Genomic DNA, 15,787 nt, shown 5'->3' with positions numbered 1-15,787 from the left:
ATCCCGCCAGTTGAAGGCTCAGTCCCACAAGACCTCCCTCACCCTATGTTAGATTCCAGTCACAGGTGGGTTGTCCCCCGTGCTTCTGAGTTCCCCCAGCACCCTCGCTGGGTTTGGTGAATTTGCTAGAGCAGCTCACAGTTTACTTCCTGTATACAAGTTTATCATAAAAGGATACGATAAAAGATCCAAAGGAACATCCAGATGGAGAAGAGCCTCGGGCAAGGTGCATGGGAAAGGATGTACCAGTCTCAGCACCTCCGTGTGTTCACCAACCCAGAAGCCCCCAGGACCCTGTAGTGCTGGGAGTTTTATGGTGGCTTTACCACACGGGCATGAGGGATCATTAACCCCATTTCCAGCCCCTCTCCCCTCTCTGGAGAATGGGAGGTAGGGCTGAAAATTCTAAGCTAATCACAGCTTGGTCTGTCTGGTGACCAGACCCCATCCAGGAGCCCATCAAGAGTCACCTCATTAGAACAAAAGACCCTGTCATCACCTAGGAAATTCCAAGGGTTCGAGGAACTGTCAGGAACTTGGGTCAAAGACCAATTATTAGAATAAAAGATTTGGTCAATGCTCTTATGACTTAAGAAATGACAGTGGTTTTAAGATCTCTGTGCCAGGAACTGGGGCCAAATATGTATTTGTATATGTATATACAGACTATGTATGTATATACATACACAGATATGTATATATAGAGAGCAATTTATTTTATTTTCTATTTTCTATATATATAATATATATATGTTTTCTATAATAAATAAATAAGCAAATAAGTAAGTAAATCGATTATCTCATACATTTCCTTCCTGCTTCAAGAACTTCCTCTAGCTAACAAATTCTCTCAGTTTTCCTCCAGTGAGAATGTCTTTATTTTTCATTCCTTAAGACTAGTTTCGCCAGCTAGAGAATACAGGTTTATTACCATACTCAAGCTTGTCCGTGTCCCCAGTGCACAGTAAGCCAATGTCTGACTGGGACACTGGTTTTGAAACAAAGAAAACTTTATTATCAGAAGGGCAGCCCAACAAGAAGGCAGGGGATCATTCCCAAAGCTGCCTTGCCTTCTTGAGTCTAGGGACAGCCTGCGTGCGGGCGAGGAGTGTAGGGGGTTTCTTAGAACCTTGAGTGGCGGGATTGGGGCCTTGAAACAGTGGAGGTGAGCATTCTTCTGGACAGTGAGGCACTCTTTGGGGCCTGGCACGTCAGCCATGTCAATAGACCAATGTTACCATCCAGTCCTCATCAGTGTGTGAACGGGATAGAGGTGGACAAGGTAAAGTGAATTAGGTAGGGAACAAAATGAGGAGCTAAGTTAATAATGCAGCTACTACAGCCATAGTTCTACTTCCGCTTTCAGAGTAGGTCCCAGAGCCAGGCGTCAGGCTCAGACTGACAGTGCCTTTCACTGCTCAACAAATAGGCCACTTCTTCTGGCCTCCTTGGTGTCTGATGACAGTTTGCTTTCCTTTGAATGGTTTCCCTTTACAGACAAGGTGCTGTTTTTCTCTCTCTGCTTTCAAGAACCTTTCTTTGTCTAGTGTTTTGTAGTCTGATTACAATATGTCTTGGGATAGATTTCTTTCCATTTATTTTGGGGGGGGGTTGCTCACCTTGAATCTATAGGTGTATCTGTCTTTTGCCAAACTTGGACATTTTTCTCCTAAAATTTCTTCTTAATTTCCTCTTAATGGTTTAGTAGTTTTTAGTTTATTCACAGAGTTGTACGACCATTACCATAATCGATTTTAAGAGCTTTTTAAGAACAAGGCACTCTGAACCCATTAGCAGTACCTTCCCAGGACCCCCTTTCTCCAGCCTGTGGTAACCACTGATCTCCTGTCTATGGATTTGCTTATTCTGGACATTTCACACATGCAATCCCACAATACATGGTCTTTTGTAACTGATGTTTTTGAATGAGTGTCATGTTTTCAAGATTCATTCATATACATCTGTCAATACTTCATTTGGTTTTATTGCCAAAAAATACTTCATTGCGTAGATAAACCACATTTTTATTTATACATTCATCAGTTGATTGAGGTGTGTTTCTACCTTTTAGCTCTTACAAATAATGCTGCTATGAACTTTTAAAAAAAGATTTTTTAAGTAGGTTCTATACCCGACATGGGGCTGGAACCTACAACCGTGAGATCAAGAGTTACACGCTCTTCTGACTGAGGCCAGCCAGGTGTCCCTGCTATGAACATTTTTGTGCCAGTTTTTGTGTAGACCAGTTTTTGATTGGGGGTATATACCTAGGAGTGGACTTGCTGGGTCATACCATGATTCTATGCTTAACTCTTTGAGGAACTGCTAACCTGTTTTCCACGGTGGCTGCACCACTTCGCATTCCCACTGGTGACGAACAAGGGTTTCTCTACATCTTTGCCAATATTTGTTCCGTCTTTTGATGATAGTTACCCTAGTAGGAATGAAGTGGCATCTTGTCGTGGTTTTTTTTTTTTTTATGTAATTCTTTTTTTTTTTTAAAGATTTTATTTATTTATTTGACAGAGAGAAAGAGATCATAAGTAGGCAGAGAGGCAGGCGGGTGGGGGGGGCAGGCTCCCCGCTGAGCAGAGAGCCTGATGTGGGCCTCGATCCTAGGACCTGAGATCATGACCTGAGCCGAAGGCAGAGGCTTAACCCACTGAACCACCCAGGTGCCCCTCATTGTGGTTTTGATTTGCATTTCCCTATTGGCTAAGGATGTTGAGCATCTTTTCGTGGCTTTTTGGCCATTGTCTATATTCTTTGGAGCAATGTCTAATCAGATCCTTTGTGCATTTAAAAAATCAGGTATTTGCGTTTTTATTGAATGGAATAGTTCTTTATAGAATCTAGATACAAGCCCTCTATCAGATATATGACTTGCAAAAGTTTTCTCCCGTTCTGTGGGTTGTATTATTATTTTCTTATTTCTTGGGCTTTTTTCCCCCCAACTTTACCCACTCACCCACATCCTACTGGGACACTGATGACAGAAGTGTGAGATCTTTTGCTGTAGCCCCACATGTCTCTCCGGCTCTGTTTAGTTTTTGTAGTCTGCTCACTCTCTGTTGTTCAGATTGGGTAATTTCTATTGTTTAAGTGTAAACCAATAATAGTAGGAGAGGGGTGAGAAGGGTGGGAGGGATGACAAAGGGGCATAAAGAAAGTTTTGGGGCTAATATATTCATTATTTTGGTTATGATGATTTCATAGCGATTTCATGTGCTTATGTCAAAGTTTTGGTAAGTTTAAACGTGTGCAGTTTGTTGTTTAAACCTGAGACTGTTAAAGACTTACACTTAAAACCAGCAGGGGGCAGGGAGCACTCCTGCAAATAGCCTCTGTTCCATTTATCCAATGCCGCAGTACCTACTACAACATAAAAATTGATGATTCTAGTAGAAATGCAACTCTACTCTCTCAAAGAAATATTTTGTAGTTAGGAATGCTTGCTTACTTCATAGATAAATCATTCCAATTTGCAGTGCTAGAGGTGGGATCCCCAAGGGACAGGGACTATAAATGTCTACTAGCATTTATAGTATATCTATTAGCAACGAGATTCAGTTTAATCTTTCAGATTTGGGCTACAAACACTGTCTTGAATGAATCACATTTGCTCTCCTTCCTCTCATGAGGATAGTCAAACTTCTTTCAGCTGCAGATCACTGCATTCAAACTAAGGTTCACAAACCCAAAGCGTAAGTCAGGGGTGGGGGGCCGCTGCAGGGAGCTTGTGGGATCTGGGGACTGTAGTGCAGAGTCCGCCAAGCTGCTGTGTGACATCAGTCACGCTGCTTAACCACTTTACGCTCCTCCAGCGCGCAGTCTCAGCTTTCTGAAAATGAGGAATGACATGAATGTTGCTTATAAAATCGACACTGCCTGCCGGGGCAGCCCAGGACCCATATCAGAGGGAGGGGAGCATGTGAGGCAGGGCCATGGAGGAGAGTGGTGGCTGATGGGCTACAAGAGACAAGTGGCAGACTTGGGAGGGGAGCCGTCTAGTTTGGGCACTCTTGGACCTGGGTAAGGTGGGCCTGGCTCCTCTCACCAGTCCAACCCCGCAGCTTCTAAGGGTTCATCTTTTTAGGAAAAAGCAACACTTGCTGGCAAATGAGACCTGGACACAGGGCAGAAGGTGCCTCACTTGGAGCATACTTGGGACCAATGACTGTCCTTCTGCCATAACCTCTACCAGGCAGGTGCACTCCTGCCTTTTTCTTAGCATGAAGTCAGCCATCCCAGACCCTCAGACATTTGTTCTGTACTTTGGTGTTGAGATCCTCATCCTTACAGAGAATACTGTTTGGCATGCGTTTATGCATTTATCGTTGGCTGTGGTCACTCCTCGGGAAGAAAGCTACATTCTGCCTCCTGGGTGTCCATGGAGGGCCCGCATCACACAGCAGAGCTGTATTATTTTTGTCTCATTCTGCCCCTGGAGATCAGCTCAATTCATGTCTAGTAAATATCAACCAGGAGATTCTCTCTTTAAGGACATTGTGATACAACTAAAAAATCAGGGTAAGATTTTCATCTTACAAATGCGGCTGCTGGTGCAAAAGTATGGATCCTAGTTCCATGGGGACTCAACATCAGTCAAAACTGATGTTAAACTCTCTTCAAAGTATGTCATCCTTAGGGCCCAGGACAGAGGACCAGCATAGATTTTCTCTGCCTCCTGAGGCCAGGCCTAGGAGGAGTCTCTTGGGGCAGATGCCAGAGGTCACATCAAGGGTAGGGGGGACTGTCACCAGCATGGCCAAGGGCATTAATCCAGGGCGAACACAAGCCAATGAGTCAGTCTCTGTGGCTCTCAGGAAATCTCTTGATAACTTTTTTTTTTTTTTTTAAGTGGTCTCGACACCCAGCATGGAGCTCAGTGAGGGGCTTGAACTCATGACTCAGAGATCAAGACCTGAGCTGAGATCCAGTCAGATGTTTAACCAACTGAGCCACCCAGGTGCCCCCATACCTCAATCTTTTAAACGGGGAGTTTAAGGGGCAGGTGGCTCAGTGGGTTAAGCCTCTGCCTTCGGCTCAGGTCATGATCTCAGGGTCCTGGGATCGAGCCCCGCATCGGGCTCTCTGCTCAGCAGGGAGCCTGCTTCCCCCCTCTCTCTTTGCTTGCCTCTCTGCCCTCTTGTGATCTCTGTCTGTTGAATAAATAAATAAAATCTTTAAAAAAGGGGGGGAGAGTTTGGCTCCACTCAGGCCCTTTGCTAATGCTAGGTTCACAGCAGTCTTTAGAGGAGACCCCACAGTTGTACTCCTTCCTATGTCCCCTTGGTAAGCACCAATCTTGCCATGTTGCAGTCTCTTCCTGTCTAGATGCTGCTCTGCCCTTTCCAGAGGCCCCACAGACATTGTGGTGGCAACACCCTTTGGGGTTCTGGCCATCTCCTGGGGAGAAAGTCTTCCCCTCCAACTGCCAACTGTCCTTACCTACTCCCCCAGGGGGACGTTATACTCCCCACATCTGTAGGCTGTAACTAGGCCTCCAGTAGTCCTTGGTCTCCACTTCCAGGGTTGATGCCTTCCCAGAGCCATCCAGGAAGCCTTCAGACTGGCAGCCCCCAGCCCAAAGCCGGTAGGTAGCCTTTAACAGGGAGAAACCACTCCCACCACTGGACCCACCCATCCAGCCCCTCTTTCCCTGTATTGAAATAAAACTTGGAGGAATTCCTGTCTCCCCCGCCCCCGCCCTTAAGGTCTTATTTATTTATTTGAGAGCACCAGTGAGCACAAGGGCAGGAGGGGCAGAGGGAGAGGGAGAAGCTGACTGCCCACTGAGCAGGGATCCTGCTGCAGGGGCTCCATCCCAGGACCCCTGAGATTATGACCTGAGCGGAAGGCAGATGCCCAACCAACTGAGCCACCCAGGCGCCCAGGAGTTCCTTATTATTACGTTGTGTGGGAGGAAGACAGCTGCTTCAAAGCACTAGACCCTGGACAGGAAAGGATTTTGCTGGGGCGGGGTGGGGGGTGGGTACAGGGTAGGGGGTATAGGCACTGAGAACAAACGGCACCGCTTCTAACAATGGAAGCAAGAGCAAAGTTCTAAGCATTCTGTCATCAAAGTTTTAGCAAAACAGGATTACAAGTTTCTCTGCTATGGGCAAGTAGAGCATTTCTATGAAACCCTCCCTGAGCCAAAGTGGCATAATTTGAAGACGCAATTACCATTAGTTTATATGAGAAAAGCTTTTGAGCATTCCCAGACCCCAAAAATAACCTCTCGGGGGCTTTTTTGATATCTTAGGACGTATCTTGCTAATGTACGCACAAAAGAAATTGAGATAAAGTACAGATTTAAAGCTCTGGCGGCTGGAGGCTGAGGCTGAGGTGTAGTTCCTGGGGAAGGCGCTGGGCGGCGCTACTCCCGCTCTGGGCCTTCGCTGCCTCTGGAATGGCTCGCTGAAAAATAAACACTGGACGGCTATTTTTGCCTTTTCTCATAAGAGCAAAATCCAACTTGGAGTTCTTACAGTTGGCAAAAATAGGTACGGAAGTAGGTTGTTCATTAAAGTGAAGTAGCCTAATGCAAACTTCCAAACAGCAGGTACACCTGGCTTGGTTGGCAAGAGTAAGAACAAAAGGACCCTTGAGAAGGTAGGATTGGTTATTTCTCAGAAACTGCATTTACTCAGGACCAATAGAATTTCCCATCTGGAGTGAACAGGGTTTGGGGAAAATGCGAGGCCGGGGGGGTTTCAAGATAATTCAGGAAAATGCAGTCTTTTACAACACACACACACACACACACACACACACACACACCCCTCAGATGTCTTGTGTGTTCTCAAGGCTGTACTATTGTCAGGGCTTTTGAGCTCTTGAGGTTCACAGGAGCAAAGTCTGGTGTCCCCTCAAGTAGGGAGTCATGGGGGAGTTTTGTGACCATCTGATTTAAGCGTGTGAGTCAGTCACCAGATTTATAGTTTTCACACCTTGAGGTTGGTTAGGAAATGAGAGCTTATACATGGTGTCTTCATGGCCCTTAGAGAAGATTTGAGACCATTAATACATCGACTTCTCCCACTCAAAGTTAGGAGGACTGAGAAATCCCACGAGGATCTAAGAATCAGCTCGAAGTGGGGGAGGAGAGGGGGCACGCGTGCCCTTGGATGGCAGCCATAGTGCCCTCCCCCCTCATCCCCAGTACAGTTCTGTCGTCAAATGACCCACTCCATCCCTGGGTCCTGAGTCTCCTTTATAACGGAGCCCTCACTGTCACAGACTGGGATGACTCAAGTCCTGGATAGCACCCGGGCAGCTGGTCACCCGAGTGGACGGGGTGGGGCGGTGTGGGGGAGTGACACTCTGCCCAGTGGACAGGGCAGCAACCTCCCAGCTGCTGTTAACTCAAAGGACGCTGCTGGCTCCAGAGGGGCTCTCCCTAGGACTTCCCAGCCTTTCTATGGATGAAGATCCCTACTTAAAATTTAAAAATCAACAGATAAAGCACAGATAGGCCCCCTACTGGAGACACGGATAATAGTAGGTGCACTTCTAAGTAACCGTAAATAATAATAAATAAATAATCATAATAAATAATAAACTGTAAAAAAATGTAAAACTTATAAAAGGCTGCTCTGAGTTCAGCAGTGTTTTTAAATGATGTTGTAGGGGCACCTGGGTGGCTCAGTGGCTTAAAGCCTCTGCCTTCTGCTCGGGTCATGATATCAGGGTCCTGGGATCGAGCCCCGCATCGGGCTCTCTGCTCAGCGGGGAGCCTGCTTCCCTTCCTCTCTCTCTCTCTCTGCCTGCCTATCTGCCTACTTGTGATCTCTGTCAAATAAATAAAATCTTTAAAATAAAATAAATGATGTTGTATTGTAGGTATCACAAACACATCGACACATACTTGAAAAGGAACTTTAAAGAGTATATAGGTGTTTGTACCACAGATAGATACTCACAATCCTCAGGATTATCAGGCCAGGGACCACAGGTTTATGAATCAGAGTCCCCCATTTCCCAGAGAGAGCTGGATTCAGCAGTATGCGTGCACGCGTACACACACACAGGCACCCACACAGGCACACACTCCTGCTTCACTTTGACTAGATCAGGCTAGAAGGTCTATGGTATCCATGTGATCTAAGACCCTACAGGAATCCCTAGATCTCAGTGGTGATGAGGCTGAGGCCGGGACCTTCCGGTATCTTCCTGGTCAGTGGTTCTCAAACCTGGCTGTCCTTAAGAACCCTCTAAACCACTTCTTTAAAAAAAAAGGCTCCTGGGGCACCTGGGTGGTGAAGTCGGTTATCCATGTGGCTCTTGGTTTTGGCTCAGGTTGTGATCTTGGTGTTATGAGATCGAGTCTCATGTCGGGCTCCATGCTCAGAGTGACTCCACTTGGGATTCTTTCCCTCTCCTTCTGCCCACCCCCATTCTCTCTTCCTTTCTCTCAAATAAATAAATAAATCATTAAAAAAAAAATACAGATGCCTGTTTCCATCCTTGGGCAACTGGATGAGAATCTCCAGGGCTTGGGGCCTGTCCTGTATTTTTTTTTTTTTAAAGATTTAATTTATTTATTTGACAGAGAGAGATCACAGTAGGTAGAGAGGTAGGCAGAGAGAGGGGAAGGGAAGCAGGTCCCTGCCGAGCAGAGAGCCCGATGCGGGGCTCGATCCCAGGACCCTGAGATCATGATCTGAGCTGAAGGCAGCGGCTTAACCCACTGAGCCACCCAGGTGCCCTGTCCTATATTTTTTTTAAAGCTCCCCAAGTTCATGCTGTGTGTGGAAAAAAAAAACTGGGTTCATCCCACACATTCATCCCCAAACCAAAATCCCCAATAAATTATGGTGCATTTAAAGAACATTACACCATTACTGTGTTGAGCCTTGATGAAACTGGCAATTAATTCCCTTTCTGGGAGACTCTTTACTTTTGATTCCTTTGATCTTAGAGAGATGAACTTTCAAGACACCAAGAGGTGGAGACTAGCAAAAATGTTGCTCACCCCCAGCCTTCTTTCTATCAAGGGTAAAATTTCTCCTAAGTCTGCATGTTCTGGACTCTGGAGGTGGTGGCTCACTTGTCCTACAGGTGGACACAGAGGGGGTTTGGCTGTCATCCATACCCAGGCACTGAGGGCATGAGCAGGTGGGTGCGGAGGTGTTCTAAATGGTTGCTTATATCCCTAAAAGCCAAAAATCACAGGTCTGGATCGTAGCCTAGCTTGACTCCATCCTCCTTCAGGACCGGAAGTGTCCAACTCTTCACTAAACAATAAGCAAACCCAATCTCCAGAGACTGATCAGACAAGGCAAGTGTGTAGACAGACCTACATGATGTTGCTACCTGAGACTATCTTCTAGTAAGGGGACTAACAGATACTAGTGAAACTTGCCTGAGAACATGGGCCCTGGTTTATTTTCTCTGTCCACTCCCCTCAGAAGGAGAAATCATTACACAGTGGGGTTAAGGTGTTGAGAAGGCTGCCAGAACAATGGCTCTGGGGTTAATTCAACAATAGTCCACTGGTGTAATTTAGTAGAATAACAGCTTAAAAGAAAAAAGCCTTGTGATGTCTCTAACAGAGACCAAAGAAAACTGATCAAAGTCATACCCACTCTTGATAATATCTCTTGGCAAACTTCAAGTAGAAGGGAACACCCTTAACGTGATAAGTGGTCCTGACCAGAGTAAACCTGGAATTTAATGGTGAAAACTCAGAAACATTCCTTCCATTCAAAGAGGGAATGTGACATGCATGCCTGTCCCTCTATCATTCGGTTCTGTCCTGGAAGCTGACCCAGCATAGCAAAACAAGAGAAAGGACAGGAAGGGACAAAGCAGTCTTCATTTACAGGGGACGTGATTGTCTACCTATATTATCCAAGAGGATCAATGGATAGACTCTTAGAGAGAATACAAGTGAGGCTCAAGGTGGCCTGATACAGGTGACCCCATAGGAAATCATCAGAAGACCAGTGCCTCAGGATGGCCAGTTAGAAAAAGTAACATCAAAGTAATTTCAAAGAGGTTCCAACCATGATAGCAACACAACTATAAAAAAAACAGGAACACACATAACAGAAAATTTGCAAGATTTTTAAGAAGCCAGCAAATCTCTACTGAAGTACATAAACGTCTTGATCAAATAGAGATGTGATGTTCATGGATGAGAAGACTTGGTGGACAGTTGTGTACATGGATCTGGAACTTGGGGGAGAGGCAGATGATAAATGGACTTGGGAGTCATTGGCGTGGATCTGAATGATTTCTCCGAGGAAGAATATGGACATGGGGGGGAAGAGAAGATGGCTCCAGTTGGAGTGTTGAAGGTCACTAAGCCAGAGAAATAGGTGGGAAACCAAAAGACCAGTGACCTCCCAGTGAGGTCTCTGAAGCCTAGGAAGGAAGAGGTGTCAAGCAGGGGAACCTAGTGATATCAAATGCTGGTGAGAAGTTGGGAAAGATAAAGGTTGGTTGAGGCTCATTGTACCTGGTAAGGTGGAGTTAATTGAGCTAGGAAGGAGCAGCTTTCTGTGGAGCGGTGGGATCAGAAACCAGATTGCAGTGGATTGAAAATAAAAATGGGTGCCTGCAAGGCTCAGTCGGTTAAGCACCCGACTCTTGGTTTTGGCTCAGGTGGTGATCTCAGGATTGTGAGATGGAGCCCTGTGTGGGGCTTCCCACTCCGCAGGGAGTCTGCTTCCTCTCTCTCTTTTGCTCTCTCTGTTCCTCTCCCCTCATGCTCTCTCTCAAATAAATAAATAAATATTTTAAAAAAGAAAATAAAATCAAGTTCTTTATGGGGTTGATATGGCAGATGAAACATGCATACCTGCTTTAGTGCTTTCTTGAAACTATACTCAAATAATAGTATAGGTTGTTTTTGAAAAGCAAAACTTATAGGACAGGACTAATGAGAGAAAAGAAAGTTTAGAAGCTGGAAACCAGATAAACTGTAATTTGCTTTTCAGACTAAACCCCGCCCCACCAAATCCTGAGGAGGCAGTAGGGAAAGCCTAGAACCAACCCAATTTGTAACACTAAATCCTCAAAAGGTTTAGAAACTGTTGATACCATGGAACTCTAGAGGCTGGACTGAAGAAGAAGTCAAATAAGAATGTTCCCTCCCTCCTCCTTTGGACTCCCACAGGGCAGGCCTCTGGCCTATCCCCTTCTAGCTGGAGAGTGGAAAAGCCTGCTCTAGGGGACTGTAACCAGGCAAGAAGACAGACTAACAGATAGTGATATTAGAGATTCCTTTACTAAATAGTCCATCCAGATCACCCTATAGTGACACTCCAGAACAGCCGACTTTTGTACGCAGAACTGCTAAGCAGCTTTTAGACCCCATTTTAAATATAAGCTGTCACTCAAATGAAACTGTAGATTAACTCAAACAAACATTTAAAGAATAAAACAATGCTAATTCTACACAAACTCAGAAAATGGGAAAGGAGGGACAATTTCCCAACTCATTCTATGGGGCCAGCATCCCCCTAATGCAAAAACCAGACAAATACATTACAAAGCAAGAAAACTAAAGACAATAACCCTTATGAACAAGGACATGAAAATATTTGGTAAAACATTACGAAGTTGAATCCAGTAACATGTATTGTTATATAAAAAAGTTAAAAATATACCATGACCATGTGGAGTTCATCCTTGGAATACAAAGTTGGTTTAACATTCAAAAACAAAGTGATGTAATCCACCATATTAACAGAATGAGGAAAACCCGTATGATTATCTCAACAGATACAGAAAAAACCTTTGACAAAATCTGGCAAAATTCAACAACTTTCATGAGAAAGCCTCTCAGAGAATTAGGAAAAGAAAGAAAGGTCTTCAAACTGCTAAAGACCATCTGTGAAAAACCCGCCACAAATGTCATATTTAATGGTGAAACACAGAATGTTCTCTCTCTCAGATTGGAAACAAAACAAAAATGCCCACTCTTACCACATCTATTCAACATTGTACTATAAGTCCTAGCTGTTGTAATGAGATAAGAAAAAGAAATAAAAGGCATCCAGATTGAAAAGGAAAAAGTAAAATTGTCTTTATTTGCAGATGATATGATTGTATATATATAAAATCCTAAGGAATCTATGAAGAACTTCTAGAACTAATAAGTGGTTAGCAGGATCATATAAGATCAATACATAAAAATAAAATATATTTTTATATATAGCACCAAATATTTTAATATTAAAACTTATATCATTTGCAATAGCATTAAAAAGGAAGAAAATGAATAACAATACATGCAAGATATGTATCTGGAAAACAAAACATCCCGGAGAGTAATTAAAGAGATTAAATCAATAGAAAGATCACACTTAGAGTAGAAGACTTGATACTGTTAAGGTGTCAGTCCTCTCCAAATTGAGCTGTAGATTCAATGAAATTCCAATTGTAGACCCATCAGTCCTTTTTGTTGAACTGGACAAAGAATTTATATGAAGATGCGAAGGGTATAGAAGAGTCAAACAATTTTGAAAAAAGAAGACAAAAGGAGGCTTACAATACCTGATTTCAAGACTTATTATGAAGGTACAAAAACTGTGGTACTGGTAAAAGGATAGACACGTAGATCAATGGCATATCAAAGAGAATCCAGAAATAGACCTACACATAGAGGGTTAACTAATTTCTGATAGAACCTCCAAGGTAATCCAATGAACAAAAGGGTAGTCTTGTCAACATGAAGCAATGGAATCCTTGGATATTCACGTGGGGAAAAAATACATCTCAACCTTACCTTAGGCTAAATACAAACATAACCTCAAAATGGATCATAAACCTAAATAATAAAGTTAGTTCAATAAAACTTCTAGAAGGTGATGTAGGAAAAAGTCTTCAAGACCTTGGATTGCGCAAAGATTGATGTATCTGAGAAACACAAAAATCACAAATCATAAAAAGAAACATTGATAAGCCAGTATTCAGGAAAATAAGATCTGCTTTTCAAAAGACAGTCCAGGAGCAAATAGTCACACTACTTCCATCTGACAAAGGTCTTGTATCCAACTTGGGTCATGTATTCCTCTGAATATTTGTAGCTGCATCTCGTTAAATGTGGATTCCATACCACAATTCATCTACTCATTAACACTTACTTGTGACCCCCAATTCAATACTTGTGGCACTTTTACAGCGACTTGTGGCAACAAAAATTTTGAGTTTCTGGATGTGCACATTCCGGCTGGGGTTGACAAGCCAATCTCTGCTTTGTGTTTCAGCCCTATAACCAAATTGTCCCTTCTGTGTTCTGTGTCATGCCATGTGTCTTGCAGTTCTGTGTGTTTTGTTAGTGATTTTGCTTTTTTAAATGGTGTCCAACCATAGTGCTGGCTGGTACAAACAAGCTGTGATGTGTCCTATGGAGAAAATACATGTTAGAGCTCTGTTTTTCTTCCCCTTCCTTCCTTCCTTCCTTCCTACTTTCCTTCCTTCCTTCCAAAGATTTTATTTATTTATTTGACAGAGAGGGAACACATGCAGGGAGAGTGGGAGAGGAAGAAGCAGGCTTCCCGCTGGGCAGGGAGCCTGATGAGGGGCTCAATCCCAGGACCTTGGGATCATGACCTGAGCTGAAGGCAAACGCGTAATCCACTGAGCCACCGAGGTGCCCACCTTTCTCCCTCCTCCTTTTCTTTTCTTCTTTCTTTCTTTCTTTCTTTCTTTCTGATTCATTTATTTATTTTAGAGAGAGAGCAAGTGTCAGAGAGCATGGCAGGAGGGGTGGTGGGGAGAGACAAGGGGAGAGGGAAAGAGAGCCTCACGCAGACTACCCTCAGGGTGTGGCCCAGCCTGGAGTTAGATCCTGAGATCACAACCTGAGCTGAAACCAAGAGTTGGATGCTTAATAGACTGTGCCATCCAGGCTCCCCTGTGTTAGATAATTTTCAGGAATAAATTAAAATGCTGTTGGCCATGAGTTCAATGTTAACGAATTGACAAAACAGGTAAAATAAGGTGCCTGAAACAGAAACACACATAAAACAAGTTTATGTATTTGTCAGATGATGAAAATGTTGTGACCAGAGACTCGTAGGACCTAATGCTGTATTTACTCCAGGAGGGTATTTGCTAGGTCAGTGTTTGTGGTGACTTTATAGCCCGTAACGACTGCAAGTGAGAATCAAGTATGTATCTGATACACATACACAGAGCCCAATAGGAAATGTGAAAAAGATTTCAACACACACGTCACAAAAGAAGATATACAATGGCCAATAGGCATGTGAAATGTTGTCTAACATCAGTAGTTATTAGGAAAATACATATTAAAATCTCACCCACCAGAATAACTAAGATTTTAAAAGACTAAGAATATCAAATATTGGTAGGAGGAAGAAGTGGGACTCATGCATTTCTGTGCGAGAGCAAAATGGTACCACCATTTTGAAAAACAAAATGGTTTTTCTATAAACCTAAATATTCACTGACCACAAGACCCAGCTATCCAACAACTAGGTTTTTACCAAGAATAAAGAAAACATGTTCACACAAAGACAAAGCTTTATTCATAATATCTCAAGCTGGACCAGCCCGAATGTCCATTGACAGATGAATGGATAAACAAATTATGACATATTCATACAATGGAATACTAGAAACAAATCACCATAAAAAAGAACAAATTGCTTAAAACTTGATAACATGGATGAGTTTCATAGATTTCATGATGAGCAAAAGAAGCTAGGTATAAAAGAGTATATTCGCTAAGATTCTATTTATATCAAACTCTAGAAATGACAAATCCATCCAGAGAGACAGAAAGCAGATGAGTGGTTGCCTGGGGCCAAGCGGTGGGAGTGGTAGGATATTGATTGAAAGGGACACAAGGGAACTTTTCTATGTGATGAAAATGTTCTATATTTTGATCAAGATAATCGTTACATAGGTGTGCATGTTGGCCAAACTTATCAAAATATATATGTAACATGGGTACATTTTATTATATCCAAATCATTCCTCAGTAAAGTTGGTGAAATAATTTCACCTGTCCTCTCCGAATGCACAAGGGGGCACCTCCTTCACCAGTCTGGCTGTGAAGCCAAGAGGAGGCTTGGTGGACAGGTTTTGTTTGGTTTGGTTTCCCTTGGACTGTTATTACTTTCTTGTATTTTAGTTTTGCTTCTTTGTTGATCTGATTTTGCTTCCTGTTGGTGTTGGCGGTGTCTGGGAAGAGGTAAGTGTGCGATCGATTGAGCTGTGGGCAGTGATGGAAACCCCAGCAGGGAGCCGAGCAGCCATGGAAGGTTAAGGGGGGGCAGTTCTGGGAGGAGGTGTGGGGTCCGGGAGTGCAAGAGAGACTGGCCTTAGCCAGGTGCAGGAGTATGGGAGTAGGTTTGTAGACTAGGAGGGATGGGGCAGGAAGAAGGAGCCCAGGAAGGAAAAGGCAATGGGGGAAGTTCCTCTGACGGTTTTCTTCTTTTTCCTCCTTTTAAATTTTTGGAATTAGATGAGGTCTTTCATGGTGCTGGGAACGAGTGATAAATCGGGGCTTGAGGAAAGATGTTTCACGTTGTTTCGGGCTATGGATGGGCCTTTGTTGCTGGTGGAGGTCCTGCTGAGGTTGGAGACAGGCACACCAGCTCAGAGAGTCACACAGAGTGTTCCCAGCACTCTGTGAGGACAGAAGACACAGAGCCATTTCTCTTTGAGCAGGGAGGAAGGCAGGCTCTCTGACACCCACCTTCTGGGCAGGTGGCAAGAGAGTGATCTGGCAGGTGACTTTGGTCCTGGTGCTGAAGTAGAGAGCTGGAGGGAACGAAGGCCGCAAAGAAATCAGAACGCG

Source organism: Neovison vison, chromosome 8 (genome assembly GCF_020171115.1).
Source record: "Neovison vison isolate M4711 chromosome 8, ASM_NN_V1, whole genome shotgun sequence".
In the NCBI taxonomy this organism is placed as follows: Eukaryota; Metazoa; Chordata; class Mammalia; order Carnivora; family Mustelidae; genus Neogale; species Neogale vison.
Note: the sequence above shows the minus strand (reverse complement) of the source record.